Below are 19,041 nucleotides of genomic sequence, written 5' to 3'. Positions count from 1 at the left end.
CATGCAAAGTTACCATTGACTTTGCTAGTCAATAGTTGTGAACAAAACCAGTACAAACCATCTTACTATGGAGGTACTGGGAAGGGTTAATAGTTTTTCCTTGGTGTTCATTTTCGAGAGGGTACTGTCCAGTCCCTCTCTCCAAAGTTTCTGGCTGGTGGTAGTGGTTACTACCATAAATATTCGACCGCAAATATTTTCCTATGGGATTTTCCCATTGTTCGAGGCTACCACTTTTACTGACAGCCTCTAACGTACCGCCGGTTTATTTTAATATTAACTTTACTCCAGTGTTTTTGTTGCCAGATCTTTAATAATATTTCTTTCTCATGTCGCTCTCTGTAATCCAAACCGAGGTCGGGCCCTTTGTTCATCCTTTTGGCGGGCTTCTGGACAGAAGCCCTCCTTTAGGCACCAGTGAGTCTGGGGTAGACAGGATGTGTGGGAGGGGGAATAGGCACCCTGGACAGAGTTGCCTAAGCAACCCAAGTCACACTCTGCCCTGATAGGATGGGGGGTTATTCCGCCAGGATAGCCATCCCACTTTGTGAGTGACAGCTAGGCTGTATGAATGGGGGTTTTTCTGCATAAAAGCAGGGACCTGCGGACTGGAAGATAGACATCGCAACTGGACCTGAGAAATACGAAGAGGAGAGAAGCCGAAGACATCTGCAACGACTTAACCACCGGTGAAGCCCTGCTGCAGATCCTCACCACTTTTCTCCAATGACAAGAGAAGATCTTCACCTGCAAGAGCTTTCTTACCTTGAGCTGGTGGGACCAACCAGTTCGCCAATCGCCTTCCAGGATCTGCCTTGGTCTAATCGCCAGTGCCAAGCACTAGGAGACCGGATAGCCAGGCACCACGACCAGGATTTAAAGGAGCATACCTTTTATTCCATTTTGGCATCACTGCGGTGGGCTTCATACCTGGGCAGTGCAGTAACTCGAACCTTCCTCCACGACGAGAGCCTCTCTTCCTCCGCTGGATCTCCCGAACTGCAGGCACTACCACCACCGCAGGAGCCTCTTCCACTTTTAAGGTACATTGTTCCGCCAGACCTCCCGTTTCGTTGGGTACTGCTAAAGGTGTTTTAAATCCTTTACTTACCTTCTGGGCTGGCCGTCCCTATCGTCTAACATTGTGTTTTTACCTTCTGCACCCTCCTTTTCAACCGTTAAACAAAGACTTGACTGCAGCTACTAGAACCGTTTGAACCTGGGCACTTTGACTTGTACCACTGACTCTGGCACAGGCCTATTGACTCTGGCACAGGCCTATTGACTCTGGCACAGGCCTATTGACTCTGGCACAGGCCTATTGACTCTGGCACAGGCCTATTGACTCTGGCACAGGCCTATTGACTCTGGCACAGGCCTATTGACTCTGGCACAGGCCTATTGACTCTGGCACAGGCCTATTGACTCTGGCACAGGCCTATTGACTCTGGCACAGGCCTATTGACTCTGGCTAATTCTGTTACAACTGCCTTCTCTACATTGCTTTTCATCAAGAAATGTGTTGGTGCGCGTAAACTCTTGTAACCACCTTTTCCTTCCCCTTTATATATTGTGAAGTGCCATTTTGCTCTGTTTTCACCTAAATATTGCTGATGCTAAAGTACTAACTTGCCTAACTTGTTCACAATCCGATTTGGAAGTGTTGCTGATGTGTTTAGGAGTCTAACCCTGTATAACTTGACCTTTCCCTCCCTCTGAAGAAATTGTTAGAGTGCCATTTCTGCTTGGTTTACACTGTGCCATTTTGCTCAGTTTTCACTCTTGCTCAAACTGGTCTACAATTTAAATAGGGAGTTGTGTATACTTTTCTTGACTGCTTTAACTTGCTTTAATGATAGTGATGTGTGTAGTGTTAAGAGTGTGTAAAATAAATATATATTTTTGATACAAAGCTTTGGTCAGTGTTTCCTTGTTCCATAGTACTGTGGTCCTATTGTGTAAACTCTGAATACTGCTCATCTCCCTCTTGAGATAGGTCTGACTGCTCAGACACAGCAACCAACTAAATCTGGGTGGTACAGACTGATACCAAAGGGGATTTATTGCATATACCTGTAGTCCTAATCTTCTGTAGTGCTCCCTAAGGGAACTGCTTAGGATTCTGCCTAACAAAACGCCCCCTCAGGTGCAGGCCATAGAGAAGAGTAGCAGGAGGTGGAGTAGTGGTTTCTCCACGTTGCAGCAGAAGCAGAATCTGGAGGAGAGCAGAGATGCCGGGATCACTGTCGTGTGTCGAGCAGTTACCGGTCCTGAAAAGGTCTCTTCCTCTGGAGACCTTAATTGCAGAGGTTGCGCAGCAAGAACCGTTAACTTAGAAACCTTTGCCCAAAGAAGGCGGGTTGTGGTGGCAAACTAGCACCAGAGAGCCTCTAGAACAGAGAACCCTCCTTTTTTGAGTGGCGCAGGCAACAGGGGACTGAAGGAAGCAGGTTGCAAAGGACATGCATAGCATCAGAATCCCTGGAAGCAGCAGAGCGAAAGGAAGTGCAAAAGGAATTCAATGAATTCACTATTGAATTGTGACCCCAGAGAGCTCCGTGTTCGCCCGTTGGCCAAGCCGGAGTTGCCTAGCTATCGGACTAACAGAGTGAAGTGGCAAAATAAATATTTTGAATACCATACTGATGTAAAACTGAATAATCTGTTTGAAACACAAGCTGATTCAAAGTGAAGGTGGCAAAATAAGTACTTGAAAAACAGACTGAAAAGGTGTGTTTATGTGGGTCAGAATTGCCAACAAAAAGAGGGCAATATTGAGAGAAATGAATACAAACAACTATTTCCAAAGCCTAAAGAGAATAACATGGGAAATTAAAAAGAACTAACATTGCCAAAGCCAAGAGAGAGCCAATAAGAATCCAAGTGTTTGTGAATCATATTGCATTTGTGTCAAGGAGGCCACCAGAGGAACTGGATTAAACCCACATTGTCAAAGCCAAAGAGTGAGAGAAAACCATTTTCAGCATTTTATTAATGCGGAATTGGGGAAACAAGAGTGGCAGGAGGGCTGTCCTTCTGACAGAAGGTATTCAGGAGGAGTGGAGCATAACCTGCATTGTGTGTGGCATTCGCAATTATGTAATAAACAGCACCAATGTGTTCCTGGTCTTCCCTGAATAAATAGTGAAGCTTGATGTGAAGCAAAAGACTTTGCTAACTTGTTGGAAGTTAACCTTTACAACAGAAGTGATTGCAGTTATTAATTTTAATTCTGTCCTGTTATGAGTACACCAGGGCAATGGACCTTGTAGTAGTAGGCATGGCAGGTAAGTGGACCAGGTGGAAGTCACTGAAGTACTGTGGAGTGGTTATAAGTCTTGAAGATGTAGCAGAACCACTCAGTTGTTTTTGTGGACTGTTGCAAAATTATCCTAACCAAGACATTTTATTGATCCTAATGAACTGTGGACTTATGCTTGGTTTAAGATAAGAATTTGTTTTGAATTCGATGTCACATGTGGAAAGAGCAGAAACTTGTCTAACATTTTTGAACTGTTGGTTGAATTCAAATTGGAACAAAAAGAAATGCATTGGAACTTTGTTGCAAGAAATGATTTTCTGATCCATCTGGAACGGTTGAATAGAATCCTTCAGAGGTGGCGTTTTGGAGAAGGGTTTTACATTTACCGAATTGCTCTCCCATGCCTATATTACGTTTTGAATTGGGTCTGAATTCACTATTTGGTAGGGTCAAATGGAAAATGTGCTCCTTCTTTCGTAAATGTTTGCTTGGCGTGGCTAACAATAATATACTGAGTATGGTTGCCCGCTACTTGTCCTCTTCTACTCTCGCTTTTCCTTTAAAATGGCAAAATCTAGTACTGAATACCTTGGTAGCAGCCGATATTCCATTACAGCTCCTAATTGAAAATCCAGTCCGTGCTAAAACAAAGTATTATCTATGGGATTGGATTCAAAATTATGACCATTGTAGAATATATAAAGATTTCAATAATCATTTTGGAATTAAGCGTCTGGGTCAAGTGGCAGGTTATCTATTGAAATGCCCCTCCGCGAATGTACGGAATACATTTCTGCGCTTGAGACTCAACTTATGGACTACTAGGGAAGTGTTGGTGAGGTGTAAGATTATTTCTGCTGATTTAAATTTTTGTCGGTTTTGTGAATCCCATATTGTGAGGGACACCCTACAACATGTGATAATATCTTGCCCCAAGTTGAAGGACATGTGGGCTAAACATTTCACCAATCTGTTGAATTTGCATGAGGAACTGGATGAAAATGAGATATGGAGCATTTAAGTTAATAGTGCAAGATTTTCGGGGTTTAAAGGCCTTGGTGCACTTTTTGGAAGCTATTTTACCTGGTGAAATCTATTTACAAACTTAATTTGAACTATTATACCATTTTTATATACTCAGTTATTTTTGTGCACTCGAGAAATCAATTGAAATGTATTAGATTTTAAGTTTTAAATTTCCATATTAATTGCTCACATTCTGCTTCATTTGCCATGTTCCGAATTGTAACCTTTTATCATTGTTAAATTTTTGTTTGTTATTAATTGTGTTGAATGAAATTGGAAATGTATATGTTTGATCATTTTTAAAGTTGATTTATTCAGCTGTATCAAAATAAAAAATAAAATAAATAAAAAAGAGAATCCTGCTCGAATCTGGGGAAGAGGAATTCACTCAGATTATTAAGGAGAGACAGTTAACAGTTTGTGATAAGGAACACGTTACTTAGCTGTAACTGTAGTTCTCCAGTATGGATCTGGCATGGATTCACATGCTCATGAATATTCCCCGTCGTCAGGCTGGGAATCCTCAGTAAAGACAAAAATCAGTTTTGTTTCTGAACTGTCTTTCTACTAATAACCAATCACTGGTCTCTTGCTCATACTACCCCAGCCAATGACTGCCCTATACCTAAGCCCCTCCTCTGGCAGCCATCTTCAGATTTGGTAGCAAGTAAAGTGGCAGTAGGACCAAGAGAAGAGCCGCAGAGGGGTTGAAGGGAGGGTTCGCATGTGAATCCATGCCAGACCCATGCTGGAGAACAACAGTTACAGGCAAGTAACTGGTTCCTTCTCCAGCATGGGGTCTGGCATGGATTCACATGAATACAGGAATACATAGTAGTACACACATGCACAACCACGGGAGGTGGCAAAGCTCAACATTAAGCATCTCTTAGCTCCTCACCAAGCTCACCTTCAAGCGAACAGGTTGCGCAGCACTGCTTGGCCGACTCTGGACTAAACCCTGGAATCCCGGTCGACGCAGTAGAATTTTGTGAAGGTGTGCGTTGACCTCCATGTAGCTGCCCTGCAGATGTCCAGCAGGGGCTCACCAAACAAAAACGCCGTAGCTGCAGCGATCCCTCTGGTCGAATGGGCTCTCGGACGGCCGGGCAACGGTCGGTTTGCCAACCGGTGACTGTGCATGATGCAGCCGGAGAGCCATCTGGAAATGGAAGCCTTGGAGAGGGCCTTCCCCTGGTTCACATGGCCAAAGTTCACAAACCGCTGTGATGTCTTCCAAAAACTCTTTGTGCAGTCCACGTAGAACTTCAGTGCTCTAGCCACATCCAACGAGTGCAAAGTCCTCTCAGCCGGCGATGGGAAGAAAATGGGCAGCACCAAGGGCTCGTTGAGATCGAAGTCCGACAGCACCTTTGGCATGAAGGAGGGTGCGTCCTCAGCAGTACCTTCGCCTGGTAGAATGTCAGGTATGGCAGCTTACAAGAGAGGGCCTGGATCTCTCCCACTCGTCGTGCAGCGGTGATGGCCACAAGAAACGCTATCTTCCACGATAGGAATTTCAGCACCACATTGAGCCCCCACGCCGGGGCAAGAGCCTTCACCGGCGGGAACGAGCGGAACAGTCCTTTCATGAACTCCTTCACAAGGCGGTGGGACCACAGCGACGACCAGCCCACAGTTCTGGTGTAGCAGGAGATAGCCGCCAGATGAATTTTGATGGAGGCATGGCGCCAGCCCCGCCATGGCCAGCGACAGCAAGTACGGCAGGGGGGGCAGTAATCCGTAGAGGGTTGATCTTCTGTGCACAGCACAAGACAGAGAGCCATTTATGTCCATAGCACTTAAGAGTCGAAGAAGCCCTGGCCTTGGCAAGTACCTCCTTGCAGTCCGCCGGGATGTTGTAGCCTTCGAACTCTAGTGCTGCAGGAGCTAGGCCTGTAGGTTCAGAGATCCTCGGTCGTGATGCAGGATTGCGCCTCCTTCCGTGGCGTGAAGATCTGCGTCCGTCAACAGTTTGACTGGAGGGGACGCTGACATGTCCAGAAGGTCCGGAAACCAGATCTGCCTCGGCCACGCAGGTGCAAAGAGGATCATCCTGCACCGGGACCGTCTGAGTTGACTGATGAGTCGCAGGAACAATGGTGGGAACGCATAGAGGAACAGGCCGTCCCAGGGGAAGGAGAATGCATCCCTCCATGCTCCCCGGCTGGGGAAACCTGCTTGCGAACCTCCGGCACTTGGTGTTCGTCGCCGTCGCGATCAGATCGATCTGGGGATTGCCCCATTGTCGGAATAGGAGACTACTTGATCCTGCCGAAGCTCCCATTCGTGGCAGGAGCGCAGCTCCCTGCTGAGTGAGTCGGTGACGGTGATCTTTACTCCTGCCAGGTGAAAGGATACCAGGAACATCCCCTGGGTGACGGCCCAGTGCCACAGATCCTGTGCTTCCTTGGAGAGAGCTGGGGTCAAGTGCCCCCCCCTCCCTGCTTCCGGATGTAGAACATTGTGGTAGTGTTGTCAGTGAAGACCCTTACACTTTGCCCTTGAGGCACGCAAGGAAGGACCTGAGGGCCCAGGACACGGCCCAAAGCTCCAGGACGTTGATGTGCAGTGACCTCTCCGACAGCCAAAGGCCTCTTGCGTGGAGATCTCCCCTGTGCGCGCCCCATCCCTCCAGGGAGGCATCCGTCGTCACTGTCTCCTGATGCGCTGGGGTCTGAAAATCCATGCCCGCTGTGAGATGCGCGCGGGTGCCCCGCAACTGGATCACTTGGCGGAAAGTCATGTTGAGGGAGATCTTGTCTTCGAAGCTTCCCGCCACTTGTATCCACCGGGTGTCGAGGAACTCCTGCAGCAGCCGCATCCGCAACCTGCACAGTCACACGAGGTAGATGCATGACGACATCATGCCAAGCAGGGACTTGATGGACCTCACCCTGGCAACTTCCATGGTAAACAGCCATTGTACCTTGCCCAGTATGGCCTTCATCCTCTCATCCGACGGTGAAGCCAGCTGCGTCTCCGTGTTGAGCCTGGCTCCCAGGAACAGGGCGTCCTGCGATGGCACCAAGCAGGACTTTGCATAGTTTATCGAGAACCCCAGTTCTGTGAGGAGGCGGACGGTCCTCGTGTGGTCGACGGCGAGTTCCCTGGACCTAGCTCGGATGAGCCAATTGTCCAGATAGGGGTAGACGTGGATCCCCTGCAGGCGCAGCCGCGCCGCCACCGGTGCCAGGCACTTGGTGTAGACCCTTGGTGCTGACTTCAAATCAAAGGGCAGTGCCTTGAACTGATAGTGCCGCTCCTGGACCACGAAGCGCAAACATTTTCGATGTCCTTTGGGTATGAGGATGTTGAAGTATGCATCCTCCAGGTCCAGCGATGACAGGAAGTCCCCTTCCTCCAGCTGTTCCAGCACGTGCTGAAGGTTGACCATCCAGAATTTTTGTGATCTTATTATTTGTTGAGGTGGCGGAGTTCCAGGATAGGCCACCAGCCGCTGGCCTTTACGGATGAGGAAGTACCGCGAGTACACTCTGGAGCCCCGGAGTCTTTGGGACGAGCTCTATCGCGCCCTTTTCCAGCATTGCTCGTACCTCCAGAAGTAGCTGTGGAATGTGGTTCTCTCAAGTGGCCACCGGTGGAAAGTTGGGACACTTCCTTTGGAACTCCAGAGTGTGTCCGTGGGCCAGGGTATCCAGCACCCAACGGTATGTGGAGATGGATTTCCACACGCCGAAGTTAGTATCCTGCCTCCCACCGGGGTGCTCGTTTGGGGGCCCGACGTCCCGGCCGGTTCAGTCCTGCTTCACCGAGGCCTTGCCACCTTGGGCCCCTTGGCGACGACGACTATGTCCACCGGCCTTGCTGCGGCCCCTGTAGGCTTCCTGCAACGAAGAACGGGCCGTCGATGGTATGACGAGGAGCTGCTACCGAATCCTTTGGAGGCACCTTGAGACTTGCCTCCGGAGGTCCGAAAGGACGGCCGACGCTGATGGAGCGTCCCCAAGGCATGGGCCATCTCAGTATCCGCCTTGATGGCCTGCAGTGACTCGTCCACTGCGTTGCCGAACAGGTTGTTCCCATTGAAGGGCATGTCCAGTACTCTAGTCTGTACATCCTGATGGAAATCAGTGGGCCTGAGCCAACCGCGAAGGCAAACTCTGTTGCCCATCTGGCAAAAACCGGTGTTGGCGATGTCCGTGGCTGCCGTGATGGCGTGATCAGAAGCCACCTCACCCTCCTGCAGGATTTTGAGGGCCTCTGCTCTCTTGTCGTCCGGAAGTCCAGGAGGGGGGCGATTTTAAATCACAGCTCCCCATCGTAGCGGGCCACGATAGAGAGAGCGTTGGCCGCCTTAATGGTTGTCGCTGCCGACAAGATGACCCGACATACCCTGGCATCCGGCTTCTTCCCCTCGGGGAAGTGGAAGTCGATGCCGTTGCCCCTGCCGATTTCTTCTTGGCCGCCATGGAGACTACCGAGTCTGGCAACGGCTATGCCCTGAGGCAAATAGGAGCGGACTCTGGGATCCGGCACTTCTCGTACCAGTCTCTTCGCGGGGGCCGTGGACTGGTTCTTCAGAAGGGACAGTCCCTCATCCCAAGATGTCTTCCGACCTGTCCGACCGTATTGGCATCGGGAGCGTCGGCAGTGGCTCCTCCAGTTCCTCTTCAACCTCCCGTTCTTCGTCGGCCTCGTCGGGATCCTTTGCCCAGGCCCCGACCTCGTCGAACCTCTTGTCCAGGACTGCCTTGATGACCGACAGCTCGTCCTCTGAGGAGATATCCGAGTCCGCTAGGACGACCGCTCCCCACCCCCTCCTTCACGGCCCCGAGCTTCACAGGGGTCTTTTCGATCGGTTGGAAAGACGATGCCCTGTGGGATGGCATGGAAACTCTAGGCCTGGAGGCTGTCTCCACTGGGGTCGCCTCTGCGGGATTCGCCAGGGACGCCACGACTCCCTCAATCGAGGCCTCAGCCGGGTGAATCTGGGCCTTCATGACCTTAGACGCGTCAGAAGCCTTCACCATGGGGGGAGGGTCACCGCCTCGCTCCCTCTTGGCTTTCTCCGTCGGGATCGGCTTGGGCTTCTCCCGAAGTTAACCCGGGTTCTCAGATTTCCTTTTCACCGAGCCAGAGCGTTGGCTCGTGGTTGACGGCGGTGGTGACATTGCGCCTGGCCTGGCAGCCGAGGAGCCTGAACCAACGGCGTTCCCGGTGCCTGCAGACTCACGGTGCTTTGCCTTCTGTTGGACCCCTGTCGCCAGAACACCCTCAAAGGTCTTAGGAAACTGCTGAGACGACTTCGTCTCACCTCCTGCCAGGCTCTTCGCCTCCAGCCAGTCAGCGAATCGTTTAGGACAGTCCTTCATGGACCGGACGGACATGTTTTTGCATAACGCACAGTCCTCCACGTGCGACCTGTCGGAGTGCAGGCAGTAGAGACACCAGGAGTGCTCATCTTCCTTGAAGACGTTCTGTAGTCCTCATCCTGGGCATATCCTAAACAGCTTGGACCCAACGGGCGTCGAGTCGCCTTTGTCTTGAGCCATGACCAAGCGGGGTGAGCCTCAAGATCTTCCGGAATCCTTCAAGAAGTGAAATTCGATGAAAAATCGTCCTTGAGGGGCGTAGAAATTTCCGAAACGGGTCCCCGTTAATTGGACGATGAATTGGGTGGACCTTGAGGCTCGAATTGACTGAAAAATGTGAGTAAACTTTCAAAAACACGCAACACGCAGTAAAAGCTCGAGAGCTAAGCACGAGGACTCCCAACAATTGGAACATGCAGTAAAAATCTGAAGATGGCTTCCAGAGGAGGGGCTTAGGTAGAGGGCAGTCATTGGCTGGGGGCAGTATGAACTGAGACCAGTGATTGGTTATGATATGTGATATGATATTTTATTTGTATCGCGCTTGTACACAAATGTTTGAGCGCAGCAAGGGAGGGGGAACAGGGGAGAACAAAAAAAAACGATCTTACTAGGCCCAGTGACATTGAGAACGTGAAAGTGCATGGGAAAGGGAAAGGGGAAAGTGCATGGAAGGGGGAGAGTGGAAAGTGCGGAGCAGAGGAGAACAGATAAATAGTAATAAATACAAATACATAGATAATGGAACAATAAACAGGGGTAGTGCAGTCAGCAAGTGGCAAGTGCTGTGTTTACAGCAGCAGAACTGGGTAAGTGTGATAAATGCATGAAAAGAAGAAAATGGGTGGGTGGGGGACTGTATGGGTACAGGTACAGTCCCCAGTGCGAGGGGAGGCAGTGCAGAAAGGTGGCAGGGTGAGCAGGTACCTGGGCCCGGGGGACAGAGGGTGGCCAGGTTGCACAGTGCCAAGGGAGCAGATCAGCAGGGCAGAGGGGGAGCAAATGCAGATGCAAAGAGGAAGGTCTTGAGGTGCTTCCGGAACTGGAGATGTTTCTCCTCAAGTTTTAGAGTGGTAGGGAGCTGTTGCAGAGGGAGTCCTCCGTCGAAGACAGGGATCTCCCCCCAGCTCCTTTCTTTGAAAACGACTGTCCCTGAGGGAGTTAGAGGAGCGAAGGGCTCGAGAGGGGCGGTATTTGCGGAGGGATAGCCGAAGGTATTTTGGAGCCAGGCCCCAGTAAAAAGACATTAGTAGAAAGACAGTTCAGAAACGAAACAAACAGATTTTTTTCTTTACCGAGGATTCCCAGCCTGACGGGGAATATTCATGAGCATGTGAATCCATGCCAGACCCCATGCTGGAGAATAACTTATTTCCGCTGTAGGTGAACTGCCATATATTACTGTATTGCGTTGTTATATGTTTAAGTGGGAGGAACAGAAATGCTTTGTTGGAGTCTTTCCTTTAGTTTATTTTAGGCAGGGAAATCCTCATAAGGGTAGGGATATTGAGGCATTTATCCAACGCTTGAGTTAATAAAATTTCATCTTTTGAAAAATATTCACAAAAGGTGTCAACCTCACATTTGACCCCTCACAGCTGATTCTCCAAAGGCGTGTGACATAACCTGTCTCCACTTAGAAGTATTTAGCTTCGCTCTACTGCGATAATTAGCTATACAGTGGCTACCTGGACTACATCAGGATGATTCCTTAAGAATACACTATATACACATGACTTTCATATGGAGCCTGTGTATCTAGGGTTTGCGGAGATAATGGTCCACTGTCAACTAACTGAACTATGGCAGGAATACTTTGCGAAAGTGCAAGGCACAAAATAAGCAGTGTTGCATAGCAATTTGCTATGCAATTGTGTAGGTTTGCTAATTAAATTGGCACTTGTGTAGCAAAGCTAGCCATTTAAGTTACCCTGTTCAATGAAAGCACAGCTCACCCTGCATTCTGCTCTTGCCTTTCGTGCTCTCTCTACACTCTTGTCTCTGTTCGCTGCAAGTTCAAAGGGGCTAATGGAGAAAGTGTGAAGCACTAATCCTCTCCTCCACTCAAGTGTCAAAAGCCTGTGTGGGAGTACTAGGCAAGATTATTTTTTCTCATATTTGCAAACCAGACGTAAATCGAGAGTATACTTTTATTAAACTAACTAAATCCTGTCTGGCAAAGACAGGCATGTGTCAATTTCTGTTTTTTAAAAGTCATGCAAGTCAATTTCTAAAAATCTAAGTTGTTGCATAATTACAGTATTGCTACTGTAAAGCACTGCATTGTCTCTATGCTTTCCAGTAATTTGTGTATCTAAATCTCATAGTTTCAACTGTATTTCATTTTGTTGGGGAAGATGAGGGAACGCTTTTGAAAATGTACATTACCAAATTCTTTTGATGGCAAGCCTTGATCTGTAACCTGTCTGCATACAAGTGTGCAACTGGTGCTGATCCCATACTCCTTGACATTCCATCTCGTCAACCTATTGCTTCATGCCAGCTAACCTGAAATTGAGATGGGCGCAAACTACAATATTCCACCTAGTTTGCCCAGTTCTCTACCTGCTACAGCATCCACTCTGGATCATGTCAGACAATAATTCCCCGTTGCCTTTTAAGCTTTGCTCCGACTGCGTTTTAAGTGCAATAATTCCATCCAGTCTGTACATCTGCAGACCTACTGCCATACCATGCACGGTATGTAGCCTCCAGCGGTCGCTTTGCTCTAAGATGATTCTTGCATTATATATTAGCACCTGTGGGAGAGAACTGGCCAAACCGTTTTCAGAGCCTTTTTATCACATCTATTCATGTCCATTCATTCAGCGAATCTTTTACTTTTTTCAGACTCATCCAGGGCTCGCTAAGTCCTTTTGGCCACTCACATAATCTATTAGATTTTATGAAGGGAGAGTGCCATTTGTAGGGGATGTTTGAAACTTTGTATAGCAGTTACTATGTTTGCAGTAAACGTCAAATCAAAGTTTCACTGTGCAAGGCTGGCCTCTGGGTGGCAGCAGTGTGCCAAACAAAGTGGGTTTGTGGTGACATGCATAATTTTGCAACAGCACACATTTTTTTGTTACCCTTTGCCATGGGTCGAGTGCATTTCTCTTAAGTCAAGTAGGTAAACCAAGTTACTCGAACTGTGTGTCTTGAGGAATTTTAAAGATTTTGCAAGGCACGACTAATCTCTTACTATAGCGATACACAAAACTGCTGTATTGCTGCTCATTTCATGCATTGTGTAAAAATAATTCTGGTGACATTAAAAATATTAATACAATATTTAATACTAATCAAGTGGATTTGTTTGCTAATGAAGAAGAAATGTAATTAGCAATCTGTTGTTCAAATTTTGAAAACTAATTTATGTATTGAAGTGAGGAATTTAGAGGCAATGGCTGACTAGAGAATCTCTAGCGTTGGTGAGTGAGCCCTAGGGAGGAGGTGGAAACCTCTACTGGGGGCACGCAGGAGTTTGACAGAATATAAATGAAATCAGTATGATAGGGGAGGTGGGTGTAGGCACCAAAAAGCTGCCCTGAAAAAATACAGTGCAAGAGCTAAGGTTATAGTTTCAACCCATATAATACTAAAGGCCAAGACAGTGACATCTCCCTAGAGTGGACACAAAACTTTTTTTGTGCCCTCTTTGCATTGTGAAAAGAGCAACAGTGGTATCTTCCTGAGAACAGCATTCTGGGTGAGAAAGCATGATACTTTACTTCTAGGCTATGGCTGTTAGGCAGAGCCATGTATACTTCCCATGAAAAGCAGGACACAACCACACAGTATGTATAAGATCGGGGCAGGGAGCCTCTTTTTTGAAAGGCGGCCCGACTCCAGAGGGTTTTAGCAGAACTATCGAAAAAGGAAAAAGGATGGGGTCAAAGGCTACCCTTGTCAGAGATTCATAGGTGGTCACCTTTTGTTAGCAGTGGGACTAGTTCAGCATGTGTCAGCTAGCTCTTAAAGATCACAGAGAAGTTGATTCCATCCTTTTTCAATGAAACAACCACACAGACAATAGGCAAACCATGTGTCCTGTCTGTAGGTGTGTATGCGATATTGCAACATTTTATTATTTGTTATGGGTTTGAGCAGTTATACAAATACTTTAGTTGAAGAGGTCACAGTCACAGGGATATGATCCACCTAAAACCAGAGGACCGTTTACTGGACCACTAAATTGAGGAAAGGTGAGAAAGCGCTTGCATAATTCACTAATTTAGCCTTGCTACTTGATAAAATTCAGATTGTCCTTATGTGAACAGTCAATGGCAGGCAAATATACGATTGCTAGGTGAAAGATCTAAATGCAAGGACTAGAGCAGAATTGGAGGTGCAGGAAGGATTAAAATGAGCCAAGGAAGCCAGATATCCACACAGGATTGGGTCTGCTATAGTCAACTGTTCAAAGAGATATGTACCCTTCTTGTCATGAGCCGTGAAGCCTAATACTTCAGCGTCTATTGATGACAAAGGGAAGAGAGTGTGGGGGCTATGACCTGACACACATGGACTAAGTTACTTCTGTAACGGTCCTGAATTATCACCAAAAGTAAGGTGGTCTACTATTGAAGATGCAGTGTCTAGCAATCATTGCGCTACACTGCACGAGGATTCCCAACACTTGAACGTGTGGTAAAAATCAGAAGATGGCTGCAAGAAGAGGGGCTTAGGTAGGGGGCAGTCATTGGCTGGGGGCAGTATGACCCAGAGCTCAGTGATTGATTGTTAGGAGAAAGATAGTTCAAAAATGAAAAACTGATTTTTTCTTTTACCGATTTTCTTTTAGCCGGATAACAGGGAATATTCATGAGCACCTGAATCCATGGCAGACCCCATTGTTCGAGAAGTGGTTTTTAAAACCACTACTGGTGTAGGGGCTCTTAGAAGCCAACCCTGGAAGGCATGCAATTGTTTACCATAGAGTCTAACCAAACTCTCACTAGGTAAGTAGGCTGAGCATTAACAGTTAAAAGTGTTGAGTGGTTGGTGTAGTAGAATTACCCAAAAGAGATTGTCAAGTAATAGATTGTTCACACAAGTATACAAATACATTACCAAAACTGCATTATATTAAAGAACAAAAAGTTAAGTAAATCTCTCTATATATGGCATAAATTACTTAACATAATTGTATTTCCGATACTCGTATCTGCTTAGATTCACATGCTGTGCATACTGTCTGACATCAAGTGAAAGTCACAGAGTATTGCATCGAAGTTCGAAAAGGGACGTCAACTGGGCATGACAAAACACTATCCCTAATGTGATGTCTATTGTACCCATGAGTCTTCACGTGTCAAGGTCCCACTAATTGTTTGCATCTGCCATGAGGGAGCCCAAAGAGAATGCACGAGTACAGAAAAAATAAAAGGTGCAAGATGTCCATGTACGTTCCACTCCAAGAGGGGAGGAAAGGTGGGCGCATGTGAATCTAAGCAGATGCAAGCATCAAAAATACAATTATGGTAAGTAATGAATGCTTTCTGAGGCTTGTGGATCTGCTTAGAATCACATGCTGGTCATAGACTAGCAAGCAGTACCAGGAGCTGGTGGTGGGATGTTAGAAGGTATAGCGGCAAAGATATTTTAACACCACCTGAACCACCTGAGAATCACTCTTAGAATGTGCATCTAAGCAGTAATGCTGTGTAAAGGTGTGAATAGAACTCCAGGTAGCTGTTTTGCAAATGGCATCTAAAGGAACATTTGCAATGAAATTTTCCTCAAGCAGCGTGTGCTCTGAGCGTAAAGGGTAGTTCTCTTTGAAAGAAGAATACATTTGGATGCATCTCACAACCTTTTTGAAATATCCAATTGATGCAGGATCCCCTTCTCGTCCAGTGGCTATGGAAACAAAGAACTGGTCTGTTTTCCATAGTGGTTTCGTTTTATTTAGGTAACATATTACAGCTCTTCTGACATCTAATATACGAGGGATTATCTCTGCCAAATTTGTAGGGTTTTGGAAGAAAGCCAGACGTTCTATGGATTGATTAACATGGAATTTTGAAATTAACTTTAGCGAGAAGCGTGGGTGGGTGTGTAAAACCACTTTCTCTTGATTAGTGACAAAAGGATCTTGAACTGAAAAAGCTTGCAATTCACTTTTCCAGATAGAACAGTCAACAGAAAAGCAGTCTTATAAGAGAGCAACTTTACTTGCTTTGTGCATGGGATCGATCGATAAGAGGGCCCATACATTTAGTAAAGACATTTAAGTCCCATCAGGGATTTGTATTAGAAATTGAGGGGTCAAGTCTTTTGACCCCCTCCATGAAGACTATAATTACAGGGACCTTCCACCAATACACTTTTGTGGTGTAAACAGAAAGGGCAGTAAGATGAACTTTCAGTGTATTAAAGACTAAGCCGGAGTCCAAAAGATAAGTTAATAAAGAACTACAAGAGATGGAGTGCAATCAATTGGATTGATGTCATGAGAAGTACACCAAATGACAAAGCGTTTTCATTTATTGAAATAACTGTCTGGTATTAGGTTTACATGCTTCTTTAAGAATGCCCATACATCTTTGTGGCAGATTAATATATCCACATTTTGAACTCAGGAGCCAGGCTGCCAAGTTTAGTGTTTGTGGACATGGATGTAGTGTTGTTCCCTGCTGTTGTGAGAGCATGATGTAGGGGCACAGTAGTTTGACGGGAGGACAAAGTAACATGTTCACGAGGTGTGATAACAATGGCTGACTAGGCCCATATTGTTGCTATTAGGATTAGAGCAACTTGTTCCTGGTGCATTTAGTGAACTATCCTGTCGATGAGTGATGTTGGGGGAAAATCGTAGGCAAATTTCCCAGACTACTTGATCCAGAGGCTGTTCCCTTTGGACTTCGTCTGTGGGTGCCCCGGAGGCGTAGCCTGGGCATTGTGCATTGTTTTGAGTTGCGAAAATGTGTCTCTGCCAAAAGGTCTCTCTCTGGATGCCCCAAGTCTGAAAAAACAATGTGTAAAATGTACGTGTGTGTAAGCGCCATTCGTGTTCTACAGATAGTTGGACGTCTTTGCTGATCACATCTGCTAGAAGATTGTGTTCCCCAGGAATGGGTTGCGACGGGAAGAACTTGTACTTGAGTGCCCACTTCCATATATTTTGGGCAGGTTTGAACAATCCTTGAGAGTGTACCCCTCCCCACAGTTTGCTGATATAAAACACAGCTGTGCTGTGGTCTGTTAAGACTAGGACGGTTTTCCCTTGTAGACGTTTCTCAAATGATTTTTAGGGCTATGAATACTGGCAGTAGCTCCAAGAGGTTAATGTACTTGTTTGCTACTAAGATTGTGACTATGTGCCATGCGTTTTATGGTCTAGAAGGTGGGCTCCCCACCACATTAGGGATGCATCTGCTGAGAGTGGCCTCCACTCTGGGGGTGGTGAAACATTTCCCCTTCTGTTAGGCAAGATTGTATGTAGTAACCCTGTGGGAGACTACACCAGCCTTGTCCTATTGGCAATAGATACCGAACTATTGGTATAGGTCTGTACTACACAAGTTGGTAGTTTGACTGAGCAGCCAGACTTATCTCAAGAGGGGAAATTGTGAGCTGTAGCGATTTCACAGAGGTTCACAAATACATGAAGTCAAACAATACATACTCAAGGTTTTCAAGTAAAATAATTATTTAACAGTCAGTTTTAAATAAGCCTTCTTTAGAAAGGGCAATTGACAACAATAAATATACTTCAAAAACACTTCATCAGATTTAAGTTTAAGCAAGTAGATACCCTTTTGGGATGTCACACAGACAAGGTACAACATCCTTTCATCGCAGGATGTTTTTTCGCAGGGTTTTAAATAAAATAATTGAATGAGTTTTTTCATAAAAAACACGCTGTAAAAAAACCAGCGAAAAAACAACCCGCGGTGAAATTATATGGAAACACACACACAAACCTGAGGGGATTTAGGACACTATGGACATTGATATATCACTTTTAACACTTAAATGCACTGAGTTGAGGGAAAGGAAAAGGTTAGGGAAGGAAAAAGCTCAACAAGTTCTCTGAACAGGTAAGTACTTTAGAATCCACCAATGACGTATAGGTTAACCCTTTCCCAGCAATACAAGTAACTTATGCACCACCTATGAGTGACAGATAAACAAAGTCAATGGGCCAGAAGAGTCTGCAGCGAGCCAGTGCAGCCAATGTCAATCGAACAAAGTCTAGGGGAGCTGAGGCACTTCTTGTAGATAGCATAAAAGTATTGCACAATGTTATATTGAGAGTTAGTAGAAATTAAGCACTGTAGGGCCACGAGCTGCAAGGCTTGTGAAAGCAAAGCTGCAAGCAATTCTGCAGATAAAGCAGCTACTGCAAGTCTCCAGTTAGAGACACAGCTACAGACCAAAACGTTAGGTACCCCTTTAGTCAAGACAGTACCTTAGGTTGGAAGAGGAGGCTCCAGCTGACTTGTGTTCAGGTTGCAGTCCTGCAGTTCCTGGGCCTCCGTCGTGGAGACAAGAGTGACAACGTCTGGAGGACGCCTGCACTGCAGTTTGAAGGTCGGCGGCAGCAAAGGGCTCTTTACAAATGAGTGGTACATTGCAGTTTCTGCTACCAGTCAATAGCACCACCACGGTTCTTGGACACCTTGTGGGCTTTCCTTGCTTCTATGGTCCAGCACTCTGTTGAGGTGGCTCAGGCTGGGGTTGTCCATCGAGTGAGTCCTTAGGATCTTCCTGGAGCTCAGGTCCGGCTTAAAGATGATTTACTAGTTTCTGGACTTTCTGACACCTGGCACTCAGTTGCTGCAGCAGCAAGGAAGTACATCCAGCAGAGAAAGGGTTTCCAGGCAAGTTCATCTTGGGGTCAAGTTGGTCCCACCAACCCAAGGGATGACGTCACCCGTTTCAGGCTTCTCTAGTTAATACGAAAATTGGAGTTTCAGCACTGCAGCAGGGCTTTACCGGGCAAACCAACGGTCCATGAGGGTGCAGCAAGCTTCTCTTCCAGTTTTTTCTTTGGTTCCTTTGTTCAGTGGTGGAGACTGCCTTCTGTCTGGGAGACCCATTTTATTTTTTAACTTGAGGGACACCGCCGTTTATCCACCCAACCCTTGTCGGCTCCCCTCCAGGGTACCCCATCCCCAACCGCATCTCCATCACATTCAGCGACCCCTTTGGATGAATCTACTCAGTTGTTTTCGCCGTTTCCCCATTTTAGCAGCCAGGCCAACCACTCACTATGGTATTCCGCCACTATCATTCACCCCAGCCGTAAGCCTTTCCATTACCATCATGTTTTGTACCTTCCCTTCCCACACCTCTTTCGTAGGGAGGGTTTCCTTTCACACCATTGGGCTATCGACAACCTCCCCGCTCTTAAAATGGCACCCCACATCGTCTGGAGCTTCTGTTCCTCCCTGTCATTTTGCGGGAGTC

The 19,041-nt window shown here is 46.8% G+C and overlaps 1 protein-coding gene across 5 annotated transcripts in view; it reads right to left on the bottom strand.

The window, feature by feature from the left end:
* Window positions 1–19,041, bottom strand: part of BIRC6 (baculoviral IAP repeat containing 6) — a 3,097,233-nt gene that overhangs the window by 1,869,851 nt on the left and 1,208,341 nt on the right. The window lies entirely within an intron of this gene.

The sequence above is a fragment of the Ambystoma mexicanum genome, chromosome 4q, assembly GCF_040938575.1.
Source record: "Ambystoma mexicanum isolate Mex_15411 chromosome 4q, UKY_AmexF1_1, whole genome shotgun sequence".
NCBI classification, from domain to species: Eukaryota; Metazoa; Chordata; class Amphibia; order Caudata; family Ambystomatidae; genus Ambystoma; species Ambystoma mexicanum.
Note: the sequence above shows the minus strand (reverse complement) of the source record. Positions and strands in the feature narration are given on the sequence as shown.